Source organism: Hyperolius riggenbachi, chromosome 5 (assembly GCF_040937935.1).
Source record: "Hyperolius riggenbachi isolate aHypRig1 chromosome 5, aHypRig1.pri, whole genome shotgun sequence".
Lineage (NCBI taxonomy): Eukaryota > Metazoa > Chordata > Amphibia > Anura > Hyperoliidae > Hyperolius > Hyperolius riggenbachi.
This window is the reverse complement of record NC_090650.1, coordinates 4,995,104-5,008,233: the sequence shown is the minus strand read 5'-3', so window position 1 is coordinate 5,008,233 and position 13,130 is coordinate 4,995,104.

Here is a 13,130-nt window from a genome sequence, read left to right as displayed (position 1 = left end):
ATTCATCAAGTTTTATTAGAGCAGACTGTAATTCCAAAACAGCTGCTAGACAAGTGAATATTACTGCAACACCAACTGAGGTAAGCAGTGCCTCAGACTCCTCTGCTAGAGGGTTTGAAGTATCCAAAGTACTGGGTGAAGCATAAGACTCTGTCACCACAGCTTCACTGGACAGGATCACTGAACAGTCCATATTGCAGGGCAAAACCATGGAAGCACCTGCTGGACAGCATAATGATTCTGTGACCTGAGTTTCATTGGAGAGATCTACTGCACAATTCATGGTACAGGACAAGTTCACTGGAACATTTTCTGAACACGGTAATAATTCTGCGATTTCGGATTCACATAGCATACGCTCTGAGTTATTCATGAAACTAGAGTGAGGTGTAGAAACAGGAAGATCAAAACACAATGTTTGCGCATCTGAATCACCATTCAATTGTGAAATTGGAAAATTCAGATGCTGGGGTTCTGAGGTTTCTGGACAGGATTGCTGGGACTCGGAAACTGATGTAGTGCATCTATTGGCATCTGCTGGATCAGACAGGAGTTGAACTTTATTAACACAGGTAATTTCTGCAGAAGTGTTTGCAGAGACAGGCAAGATTTTTCTGGTGTCTGTTTCACTGAACAAAGACTCATGAGTACTGGCTAGGCTGGACTCAGAAGTCAGCAGGACCTCTGGATTCTCTGCTGAGAAATTTGTGCAGGGCAAAGTTAAGAAAGTATCAGTGGCTTTTGTTTTACTGGGAAGTAACACTGAGTTATCCATGGTACAGGGTGGAGTTACAGGAACATTCACAAGACATGGCAGGGACTCAGTAACTGGAGAAGTGGGACAGTCTCCAATTGACAGTCTGTCTTCCCTGGTATCAACTGATTGAATCGCATAAAAATCGTCCAAAATCATTTTCCACACATCGATCAATGGAGCCACAAGGTCATACCCACACACACCAGTTTTTATTAGGTTATAGGCAGACTTAATGCATGCATTCAATACTAATTCACTTTTTGCACTGTAAAATTGACAAAATGAACTTGAATCATTCTTCCATTCATCGACCAGAGCTTCCATCTCTCCTTTCTCAAATGGAGGATTCCAAGCATACTTAACAGGCAGATCACAGTTTGCAAATGTGGTTTTGGCAGAAACATACATTGGATTATTTAACAGGCGATTGGCAGATTTCTTATTCCTAAGGATTTCCAATACCTGTAGCAAGTGTTGGACTGTAGTGTATGCAAATTTTCCTTGCTGCACGAATAGATTGATTTGTTCAATACTCTGTAATATATCCTCATAATCATACTCAGATAATTCTTTTAAACAAAAATCTTTATTTTCCCTAGCCAGTGATGAAAGTTCATTAGTAGTTTCATAAGTCCATTTAACTCCCCTGAAAGACAATTGCATTTCATTATCTGTTAATGGCAGAATCTCATTGCAGGTCTGATGCGCAGTCGCTAAACATAACGATTCTGCAGATTGGACACGTTTCTTAGAACGTTTGCGTTTTGCCTTTGACCTTGCTGTTTTTGGTGATTTATTCAAAGCTGCAGGAAAATTATCAGTAACACTTTCTGCTTGCTGCTCATTCTTGCAAGCAATTGAAGGAGCAGCTGATTGGCCTGCTGCCAGGAGTTCATTAAGAGGAAAAGGCAATGGATCTATGCGCAACCAATTGTGAATTACAAAAGCTATAAATTGCAAAGGACTTTGTCTAAACTGAGTGTGATCTAAGACATCGATTGCCCAATCAAAAAGTTTGCCCTTAAAAAGAGCACAAACGATCCAATCAGACCAGGTAGAAATTGCAGAAGCCCGAAAGTCGGGATTGGCCAGAACTTTAACCAATTCTGATATAAATTTGTCTGTAACTTCAGGACCAAGCTTTTCAAATTTTTTTAAAAGAGCAGGACCCCTGACAAACAGTGTCATAATTTCTGGAAATCCCCCCCACAATAGGGATTGGTAATGGGGCTACCATAATGTCACGCTTGGAGGTGTATTCTCCACGGTCAGCTCGTGATGCATAAGCTGACGTGAAGGAGGTACACACACCAGCACAAGGGATCAGGATATCCCCAGTTTAGTGGAGGGGAGGACTGACTCCAATAGGAGATTGTGGCGCACAGAGCCGGTGCAGATCCGAACAGCCACAAACAATGCTTTCGCTGTAACGTCTCAGCGCAAAGTAGCGCTGAGCGCACAAACCAGAACTGAGGAGATCAGGACAGGTAGACAGAATGAACGCTTGCTAGCTAGCGGCTACTTAGCGACAGCAAGCGTCCACAATAACACAGACTGGAATGAGGTAGCCAATGCGATGCGGCGATGGCGTGCCTCACAAAGACAGGACAGGATAGTCAGAAAATAGCAGGATCAAGATAGATGAACGTAACACAGATAAATATACAAAAGTATGATTTCCTAGCGTATTACAATTACAGCTATCAATGAAACTATTTGTAACGTCTGACTAACATATGTATATATCGGCAATGAACCGATATATGACATAAGCAGGAACTCTGACTAAGACTGGAGTAATACAGGGAACAGGACTCAGAAGGATTCGCTATCTCTTCGCAGAGATGAACGCAATCCACAAACAGGACCAGGAACAGGATAACTAGCTCAGCATGCTGGAACGCTGACTAACGGAACACAGGATAAACAGTTCGTGTACGTATATATCAGCGACACTGATGTATCAACGTAACACGAATACAAGGAAAATAATAAACGTGCAAGTATGCGTATATATTGGCGATGAACCAATATATGACACAAGACAAGCAAAGTAACAACTTCTAGAAACAAGAGCAGAACTAGGAGGACTCGCTGACCCCTTCGCAGGAGTCAGCGCAGTCCACACGGATTAGGAACGAGGTGGGGCACGGGCAGAGTAACAGACAGGATCTGAGACTATGGTAGCCCATGAGACATTGCAGGAAGCAGTTCTTTATACTGAGGTCATCCAATGGGAGCAGACCTGCAGATTCCCACACAAGTGAATGGTAATTAATCATAGGCTGATAGCAGGAAAAGGCAGACAATGATATGCAGCCTGCAGGAAAGGGACTGCCCCTCCACTGCAGCAGACAATGTTTGTTTACACAAGAGCATGTTAAACTGTCATTAATTTCAGAGTGACTGCAGATGGAATCAGCAACTAGTTTAAGTGCAAACCAAACTATGCAAGAAAATGCATGTAATGACATCAGAACTGCTTGGGTTACAATACCACTGCAGCCAGCAGTAAACGCTGCAGACATGATCATAACACATGCACTATACACGATAACTCAGGGAAGCAATGGTAATAATAAACCAACTTCAAGGCAATATCATGCAAACCCATGCGCAGCATACAATATACACGATAACTCAGGGAAGCAATGGTAATAATAAACCAACATAAATGCAATGTCATGCAAACCCATGCGCAGCATGCACTATACACAATAACTCAGGGAAGCAATGGTAATAATAAACTAACTTCAAGGCAATATCATGCAAACCCATGCGCAGCATACAATATACACGATAACTCAGGGAAGAAATAGTAATAATAAACCAACATAAATGCAAACATCATGCAAACCCATGCGCAGCATGCAATATACACAATAACTCCGGGAAGAAATAGTAATAATAAACCAACATAAATGCAATGTCATGCAAACCCATGCGCAGCATGCAATATACACAATAACTCAGGGAAGCAATGGTAATAATAAACCAACATAAATGCGATGTCATGCAAACCCATGCGCAGCATGCACTATATACGATAACTCAGGGAAGCAATGGTAATAATAAACCAACATAAATGCAATGTCATGCAAACCCATGCGCAGCATGCAATATACACAATAACTCAGGGAAGCAATGGTAATAATAAACCAACATAAATGCGATGTCATGCAAACCCATGCGCAGCATGCAATATACACGATAGATCAGGGAAGCAATGGTAATAATAAACCAACATATATGCGATGTCATGCAAACCCATGCGCAGCATGCAATATACACAATAACTCAGGGAAGCAATGGTAATAATAAACCAACATAAATGCGATGTCATGCAAACCCATGCGCAGTATGCAATAAACACGATAACTCAGGGAAGCAATAGTAATAATAAACCAACATGATTGCAATGTCATGCAAAACCATGCGCAGCATGCAATATACACAATGACTCAGGGAAGCAATGGTAATAATAAACCAACATAAATGCAATGTCATGCAAACCCATGCAATATACACAATAACTCCGGAAAGCAATGGTAATAATAAACCAACATAAATGCGATGTCATGCAAACCCATGCGCAGCATGCACTATACACGATAACTCAGGGAAGCAATGGTAATAATAAACCAACATAAATGCGATGTCATGCAAACCCATGCGCAGCATGCAAAACACACAGTAACCCATAAAGCAGTGGTAAATAAACACCTGATTATCTATCTAACTACGTATTTACAGAATATATATACAGTATATATATATATATATATATATATATATATACACACAATCGTCGTACACCAGGGATCAGACAGAATCTCGGAGTCAGCAGGAGAGCACAGTCAGCAACAGGTAATCAGAGAACACGGTACCAGGGATTAGCAAAAGGCAAGGTCAAAGACAGAATACAGGTTCATCAACAGGAAGACATACACGGAATATAAAGCACGGAATCAGGAACCAGGATGTCCAGGAGCTCAGACCTGGGAGATCAATGTTCTGGCAACTAGCAGGAGGAAGAGGCAGACCTTAAATACTCCAGGAAGGAGACAAGCTGCCTGCTGTGCATCAGGGCTGCTCACAGTCCACAGAGCCCTCTGCTGGTGGAGAGCAGAACTCCATGGCTGCTGTAAGTCCATAAAGTCCCCTGCTGGTGGCAAAGTGCAAAAAGTCCAGGCAGTCCAAACAGTCCAAACACCACCAGCAGGCAGAAAAGCAGCAGCACATGGTTCCTTACGGAAACAATTTCAACATTGTCATTAAACCAGCTGACAAGGGGGGAGGGATTGTCATCCTAGATAGAGTTGATTACCTTGACGAATCCCTACGATTACTAAACAACCCCAAACATTACAAACTACTACAAACAGACCCCACCCCAGAAATTAATAAAACCCTTAAAAATGTCATTAACGATGCTTTACTCAATAACATTATTACTAAAAATGAGAGGAACTTTATTATTAATCATCATCCTAAAACCCCCTTCTTCTATTATCTGCCTAAAATTCACAAGAACATCCATAAACCACCAGGCAGACCCATCATTTCTGGAATTGACTCTGTTACCAGTGGCCTGTCCCGATTTATAGATACACGCAACCCCACGTCCAGGCCCTACCATCTTTCCTCAACGACTCTCAGCATCTCATCCAATGTTTACTTTCCACACCCTGGCAAGACGACTACATATGACTCACCTGCGATGTCACATCCCTATACGCGAATATACCACACACCTTACAGCTCTACAACATTACCTTAAAACCAATACGTCCATGCCGCTAACACAACAATCCTTCCTAGTACAATGCACCAAATTTATCCTCAATAACAATATCTTCACATTCCAAGTATCCACTTATCACCAAGTCAGCGGAGTTTCCATGGGAAGCTTATTCTCCCCCTCCTATGCTAATTTAGCCATGGGATTCTTAGAACACCTAAAAATGTACCGTGACAATCCATTCTCCAATAACATTATTTTCTACAAAAGATACATAGACGATTTGATCTTCATATGGAAAGGTACCTCAACACTAACCCCGCCGGTCTACAGTTTACTTCCCATCATGATCCTGTTTCAGTAGAATTCTTGGACCTGATCCTATACACAGATCAATATCATATAAAAACAAAAACCTTCTTTAAACCAGTTGACGCCAATAATTACATCCATTACCACAGTTTCCACTGGACCAAAAACACCCCATATAGCCAATATAAAAGAATCTACCGAAATTGTACTGATGTCCAATAATACAATATCCAATCCAAAATTCTGACAACGAAATTCACCGACCGTAAGTACCCCAAGAAACTTCTACAAGATGCACCAGCAAAGCCAAAACCCACAACCCGCCACCAGCACCACCTCCCGACACTGGAACCAAAGATGTGCCCCGATTTATTACAAAATACAGCTACCAACACCAATCTATCCGCAGTATTTTCAACAAAAGATGGGAGATCCTCCTACAGGACCCCCACCTGCGACCCACCCTACCAACGAAACCGGCCATCACATACAGACGCGCCCCCAATCTTCGCAGCCTACTGGCCCCCCAACAAACTACACCAGCTACCGTCGGACATTACACATCTCCCTACCACCCTGACTCCAGGAAGCGCCCCATGCAACCATCGGAGGTGCCAAGCATGTCAATTCGTCCTCAACACACCTACAATTTCCTCCTCAGTCACAAACATAACATATCACATCAAGGACGCAAACGCCTGCGAATCTAAATACATCATCTATGTTATCTCGTGCCCGTGCCAGCTACAGTATGTGGGTAGGACCACCCAATTAGCCAGAAGTAGAGTAAGGCAACATAAAAGGAACATCCTAAAAAAATATCCCCTACACAGTGTATCACGTCACTTCTCCACACACCCCGACAACAACCCCGCCCTGTTCCGTATCACATTTGTCGAATCCATTCAGACTCTTTTGACTCCCTCAAGAAACGTGAAATGTATTGGATACAAATTCTCAAAACTGTAACTCCAGACGGTCACAATGACGTACTGGAGAAAATATATTAGTTCACCCCACGAGCAATTACTGATTTCTCTTTTTAATCCTGAGCTCTCTTTTTATCGCTTTTTACATGGTTTTATTATGATCTTATGTTATTGACACCCCCTATTTATTGTTCCATTCATGCAATTTGCAGTATATCGATACTTTTTTACATTTGTATATTCCTGTATATTATTTACAACATTTGTCATATTCATTTTTATTCCTTTTGCAAATAATCATATCCACTATATTTGTACAGTCTTTTACATGTTTTTACATATTTCTTGATGTGTAACCTATTAACCATTTACTGACATTCTAACGTATTAAAACGTCATGCTTACCGCTATTAACAGCAACATGACGTTTTAATACGTCCCGCGTTCCCGCCGCTGCTACCACCGTGTGTGCGCCGCTACCGCCGCCATTACCGTCGGGCTTCCGTGCTGGGTGATTGGGGAAGAGGACCGAACGGTTCTCTACCCAATCACAGTGCCTGGAGTGAATGGACGTGACCGCGAACAGCGGCTACGTCCATTCACAATAACAGGAAATGTAACAATTAAATAAAGTGAAGAAAAGAAAAAGTGAACATTTCCTATGAGTGTTCACTAGCGCCATCTTGTGGCCAAAAAGTATATTACACCTACAAAATACATTCATTTTCAAGTACATACAGATCTTAATAAAATTACACTTCCAACCCTCCCCCCCCCCCCCCCCCCCAAAAAAAAAAACACTTGTAAAAAAAAAATTCAGCTAAAAAAAATAAATAAATAGTTGCCTTAGGGACTCAGCTTTGTTAATTTATATTTTATGGGGGGAAATTAATTTTAATTTATTACATAGGGGCTTGTAATTATGGCCAGAATAAAAAAAAAACAGAACAGAAAAATAACACTTATATTTCAAAATAATATACTGTCGCCATACATTGTGGTAGGGACATCATTTAAACGGTTTAATAATCGGGACGACTGGGCAAATAAAACGTGTTTGTTTTATCCACAGGAGAATGTTTAATTTTAAAACTATAATGGTTGAAAACTGAGAAATAATGATTTTTCTTCTTTTTTTTTCCTGTTTTTCTCATTAAAACGCATTTAGAATAAAAAAATTCTTAGCAAAATGTACTATCCACAGAAAGCCTAATTGGTGGCGAAAAAAACGAGGTATAGATCATTTTCTTGTTATAAGTAGTAATAAAGTTATTAGGGAATAAAAGGGAGGAGCACTGACAGGTGAAAATTGCTCTGGTCCGTTAGGATAAAAACCCTTGGGGGTGAACTGGTTAAGACAAGAAAAAGAACAGTTGACGATATATGTGGATAACTCCATATGGAAATCTAGATCCTGCCGCCTTTTTATCACCATATGTTCCAAACATAGACACTAGATGGCAGCATCTTGCTGCAATAATGCACTCGGTTCTGCTATACTCTATAATCCTCCTCTTTCCGTAACCTTATAATTTTACAGTTTATGAATTAACCCTGATTGTCCCCCTTTTAGTTGTACCTACAAATGTCACAATGTACGTCATATCTTATGCCCTTTTATAGTTTCCCCATCTTCAAATGAAGTTCTACCTCACCCAATATGGCCGCAACTACTTCCATGCCGCTATGCGTATGTGCACTGGACGCACTATACTCCCCACTGGTCATACAGGATACGTGGGGAGAGGCGTATCTTGCACATGCGCAATTGCCTAAGCGGCATCACGCTTTCGCCGCACCGTCCCGTCCTTTTCGCCTGACACATCCCCCTAGCTGCATCTGGCCACTCCACTCACTTCATCCCCACCCCCTTGTCAGCCCCATTGACCGCTAAGCTTACAAAGGTACCACGCCCACCCCCAATCGCACGGCCCTACAATTACATTTTTGACATCACATCTGGCTATTTAAAGGTCCAGAGTAGAGATGGGAAGTTCGGATCTTTTCAATGATCCGGGTTATTCGAATCGGATCATTGAAAAGATCCGGATCATTCGGGGGTGAAATGAATAGCAGGACAGGTCTTTCCCTGCTGTGGACAGGAGAAGGGGAGGGAGGTGGACACACAGAGAAGGGGAGAAGATGGACAGAGGGCAGGGAGTGGACAGAGAAGGGAGGAGGGACGAGCAGAGAGCAGAAATGTTTGCACGTAATACCCACATGCTGCAATCATATGCTTTACATGTATTTCACCTATATGCTCATCTGTGTACTTTGAATGCAAACGTTGCACAGTGAAAGAAAGCATTCCCAGAAGTGAAGTGCAGCTGTTTAGAGCAGTGCAGGAGGATCATATTGCACAGCAATCACAGTGCCTGCAAAGTTACTGAGCTGTGCTGAGCTGAGCCAAAAGCTTCCAATGTGATCACTGTGCACAACTACGGAACAGCCAGCCTATAATCAGCAGCACATTGCAGCCAGTATGTGTGCTCTACACATATCTGGCAGTGGCACCCATGTCCCCTCTCTCTCATCTACCTGTCTCCCTGCAAGGCTGCCTCCCATCCAACAGAGCGATCCATCTCAGCTCTGCTTCCAGGACCCCGCTGCCCGCTGAGAGGGGGCGTGCCGCTCCTGGACCCGCCCCTTTTGCGATCCGAATCACTCATTTTGATGATTCGGATGATTCGACTCACAAAATAGATTCGGATCAAAGATCCGAATCGCTCATGATCCGGACAACACTAGTCCAGAGCGGCAACACGAGCACAGAGGTGCCAAGCTTAGACTGGACCCAGAGCTGGTAAGTGGCATTCACTTCATTTTAATCATGAAATACCTGATCCCTTATATGTCCACCGCTGTACTTATACTATTTGACTCTCCACGACTACACTAGTTTGCTCCATGTTGTTTCCTACATGTCCCCTTGAGGTTTTTTTCCCCTCCCATCCTTAGCAAAACTCTGTCCTACAAATACTCTGCTCCCCCACTTACCCACACTAAGCCTATGCATAAATCTTTTCCTCCCCCCAGCCTAACACTATTCCTGGTGCAACAATTCAACTCATACTCTGGCTACCAAAATATTCACACAAGGGTACTAATTTATTACAGTTACCACAACTTCTGCCACCCCACCCACTAAGCAGTATTTGTTTACTACATCCCCCGACACAATAGTATATTAGTATATCTCCATCTTCACATAGAATACGATTATACATATACAGCGCTCTCTCTGATATGCTTTTCATCTCTGTCATTTGTAGTGTGATACTCCTGTTGTTTAATGCCTGAAGAAGCGGGATGTTGCCCGTGAAACGCGTTGCAGTTTTATCTCGGAGTATGTGAATAAATTGTTTTGACTTCAAGAGACAGCTTTGTGTCTATTTTAGAGTGGCTGGTCCACCACCACCATCTAAATATTTTAAACTTTTTAGTGTATTTTATCCTTTTATCGTCATATCCAGTGAAAATGTTTGCAATAATTATGTATAAATGATTTAGTCAGTGTGTGCCCATTGTAAAATCTTTTAAATCCCTGATTTACATTCTGACATTTATTACATGGTGACATTTTTACCTCTGGCAGGCAGAGGCGTATCTGGGTAATATGGTGCCTATGGCAAATACTTAAAGTGTGCCCCCCCCCCCTACTCCTTTTTCCCTTGAAGGGTGGTTAGATGAAGGGTGACTGGGGCAGGGTGGCTGGGTCCAACTGCAGGGTGGGTCTGGGTGCAGGGTGGCTGGGTCTGTGTGCAGGGTGGCTGGGTCTGGGTAAAGGGTTGCTGGGTCTGGGTAAAGGGTGGCTGGGTCAGGCTGCAGGGTGACTGGGACCAGCTGCATGGTGAGTCTGGGTGCAGGGTGGCTGGATCAGGGTGCAGGGTGACTGGGTCTGGGTGGCTGGGTCCGGCTGCAGGGTGGGTCTGGGTGCAGGGTGGCTGGATCAGATCAGGGTGCAGGGTGGCTCTGGGTGCAGGCCATGGTGGCTGGGTCAGAATGCAGGGTAATTGGGAGGGACTGGCTGTAGGGTGAGTGTGGGTGCAGGGTGGCTGGGTCAGGGTGACTGGAACCGGCTGCAGGGTGAGTCTGCATTCAGGGTGGCTTGGGCAGGTTGAAGGGTGGCTGGGTTAGAGTGCAGCGTGGGTGGCTAGATGAAGGGTGGCTGGGTGCAGGTCAGGACGGCTGGGGCAGGGTGAATGGTGGCTGGGTGCAGAGCAGGATGGCTGGGGCAGGGCGAATGGTGGCTGGGTGCAGGGTGGCTCGGGCAGGGTGAATGGTGGCTGGGTGCAGAGCAGGATGGCTGGGGCAGGGCAAATGGTGGCTGGGTGCAGGGTGAAGGCTGGGGCAGGGCGAATGGTGGCTGGGTGCAGGGTGAAGGCTGGCTGCAGGGTGAAGGCTGGGGGCACGGTGAAGGCTGGGGCAGGGTGAATGGTGGCTAGACGCAGGGTAAAGGCTGGAGCAGGGTGAAGGCTGGGGGCAGGGTGAAGGCTGGGGCAGGGTGAATGGTGGCTAGACGCAGGGTGAAGGCTGGGGGCAGGGTGAATGGTGGCTAGACGCAGGGTGAAGGCTGGGGGCAGGGTGAATGGTGGCTGGGTGAAGGCTGGGTGCAGGGTGAAGGCTAGGTGCAGGGTGAAGGCTGGGGCAGGGTGAATGGTGGATGTGTGAAGGCTGGGTGCAGGGTGAAGGCTGGGGCAGAGTGAATGGTGGCTGGGTGAAGGCTGGGTGCAGGGTAAAGGCTGGGTGCAGGGTGAAGGCTGGGTGCAGGGTGAATGGTGGCTGGGTGAAGGCTGGGTGCAGGGTGAAGGCTGGGTGCAGGGTGAATGGTGGCTGGGTGAAGGCTGGGTGCAGGGTGAAGGCTGGGTGCAGGGTGAAGGCTGGGGCAGGGTGAATGGTGTCTGGGTGAAGGCTGGGTGCAGGGTGAATGGTGGCTGGGTGAAGGCTGGGTGCAGGGTGAATGGTGGCTAGACACAGGGTGAAGGCTGGGGCAGGGTGAATGGTGTCTGGGTGAAGGCTGGGTGCAGGGTGAATGGTGGCTAGACGCAGGGTGAAGGCTGGGGCAGGGTGAATTGTGGCTGGGTGCAGGCTGCCTTCTGTACCTGTATCTCAGTGCGTGCCGCTCCCCCACTGCTGCCATAGCTGCATCCCCTCCTGGCTGCGCCCCCTCCGCTGCGTCTCCTCTAGCGTCCCCGCCCGGGTCGTAGTACCAGACCACCTACTGAGATCAATGGACAGAGCAGGCACACGTTACCCGCCGCCCGCTGTACTCCAAATGCATAAAGTGATGTCACTTCCGCATTTGGAGTACAGCGGGCGGCGGGTAGCTTGAGCGCTCTCGCTGTCCACTGATCTCAGTAGGTGGTCTGTTACTATGACGCCGGCGGGGACGCTAGAGGAGACGCAGTGGAGGGGACACAGCCAGGAGGGGAGACAGGCAGCGCTGGAGCGGTGCACACCACGGCGGCAGCGGCGGCTGGGTAGGGGGGCGCAACCCAGGAGGGGAGGCAGACAGTGAGGGAGCAAAGGCATGGGGGCAGGCATGGCGCCCATGGGGCAGTGGCGCCCATAGCACTAGCCATGCCTGCACTAGATCCGCCACTGCTGGCAGGTGATGTCGCTGGAAGGAGAAGCTGCTTGCTTTTTTGGCAGTTGGAAACAGCTGTAAACAACTATTTCCCACAATGCAGCAAGGTTCACAAACAGGAAACTGCCAGGAGTACCACGGTCCTCAGAGTTTCTTGTGGGAGGGGTTTCACCACAATGTCAGTCATACAGCGCCCCCTGATGGTCTGTTTGTGAAAAGGAATACATTTCTCATGTAAAGGGGGGTATCAGCTGAGTGCTCACTTCTGCATCTAGACCCATTGAGTTATACTCCTGTTTGCCTGATGAAGCAGGACCACACCTGCGAAACGCGTTGCACTAAGTGGAGTTAAATAAAACGTTTTTTGTATTGATATATTGTGACTCAATTGAGTTCTATATTTTTGAGGGAGGTAAGTCCACCTGAACATCCCCCTCTTTTAGACGGTTTTTAAACATTTTTATTCTACTCTGGCGCCTCTGTACACCAAGCCTTGCTGAAATAGGAAAGTGGAAAACAGCTCTGAGAAACGCCAGATCAGAGAGGTTTTCCAGGCGTTTTGTTACAGTAGCTGATCAGTAACAGCTTTACTGTAACAATATATGAAATCTGCTACACAAAAACGCTCCAAAAAAAACCCGCTAGGCATGTTTAGAAAACCTCTCTACATGCCTAGGAATCGCTCTGAAAATCTGCTTCAAAACTTCTAGCGTTTTGTGGATCTGCTAGAGGTTTTTGGTGTGCACTGGCTCTCAGATAGTCCAAATCGATCAAAATCGACTGCAAATTGATCGATCGATAGAT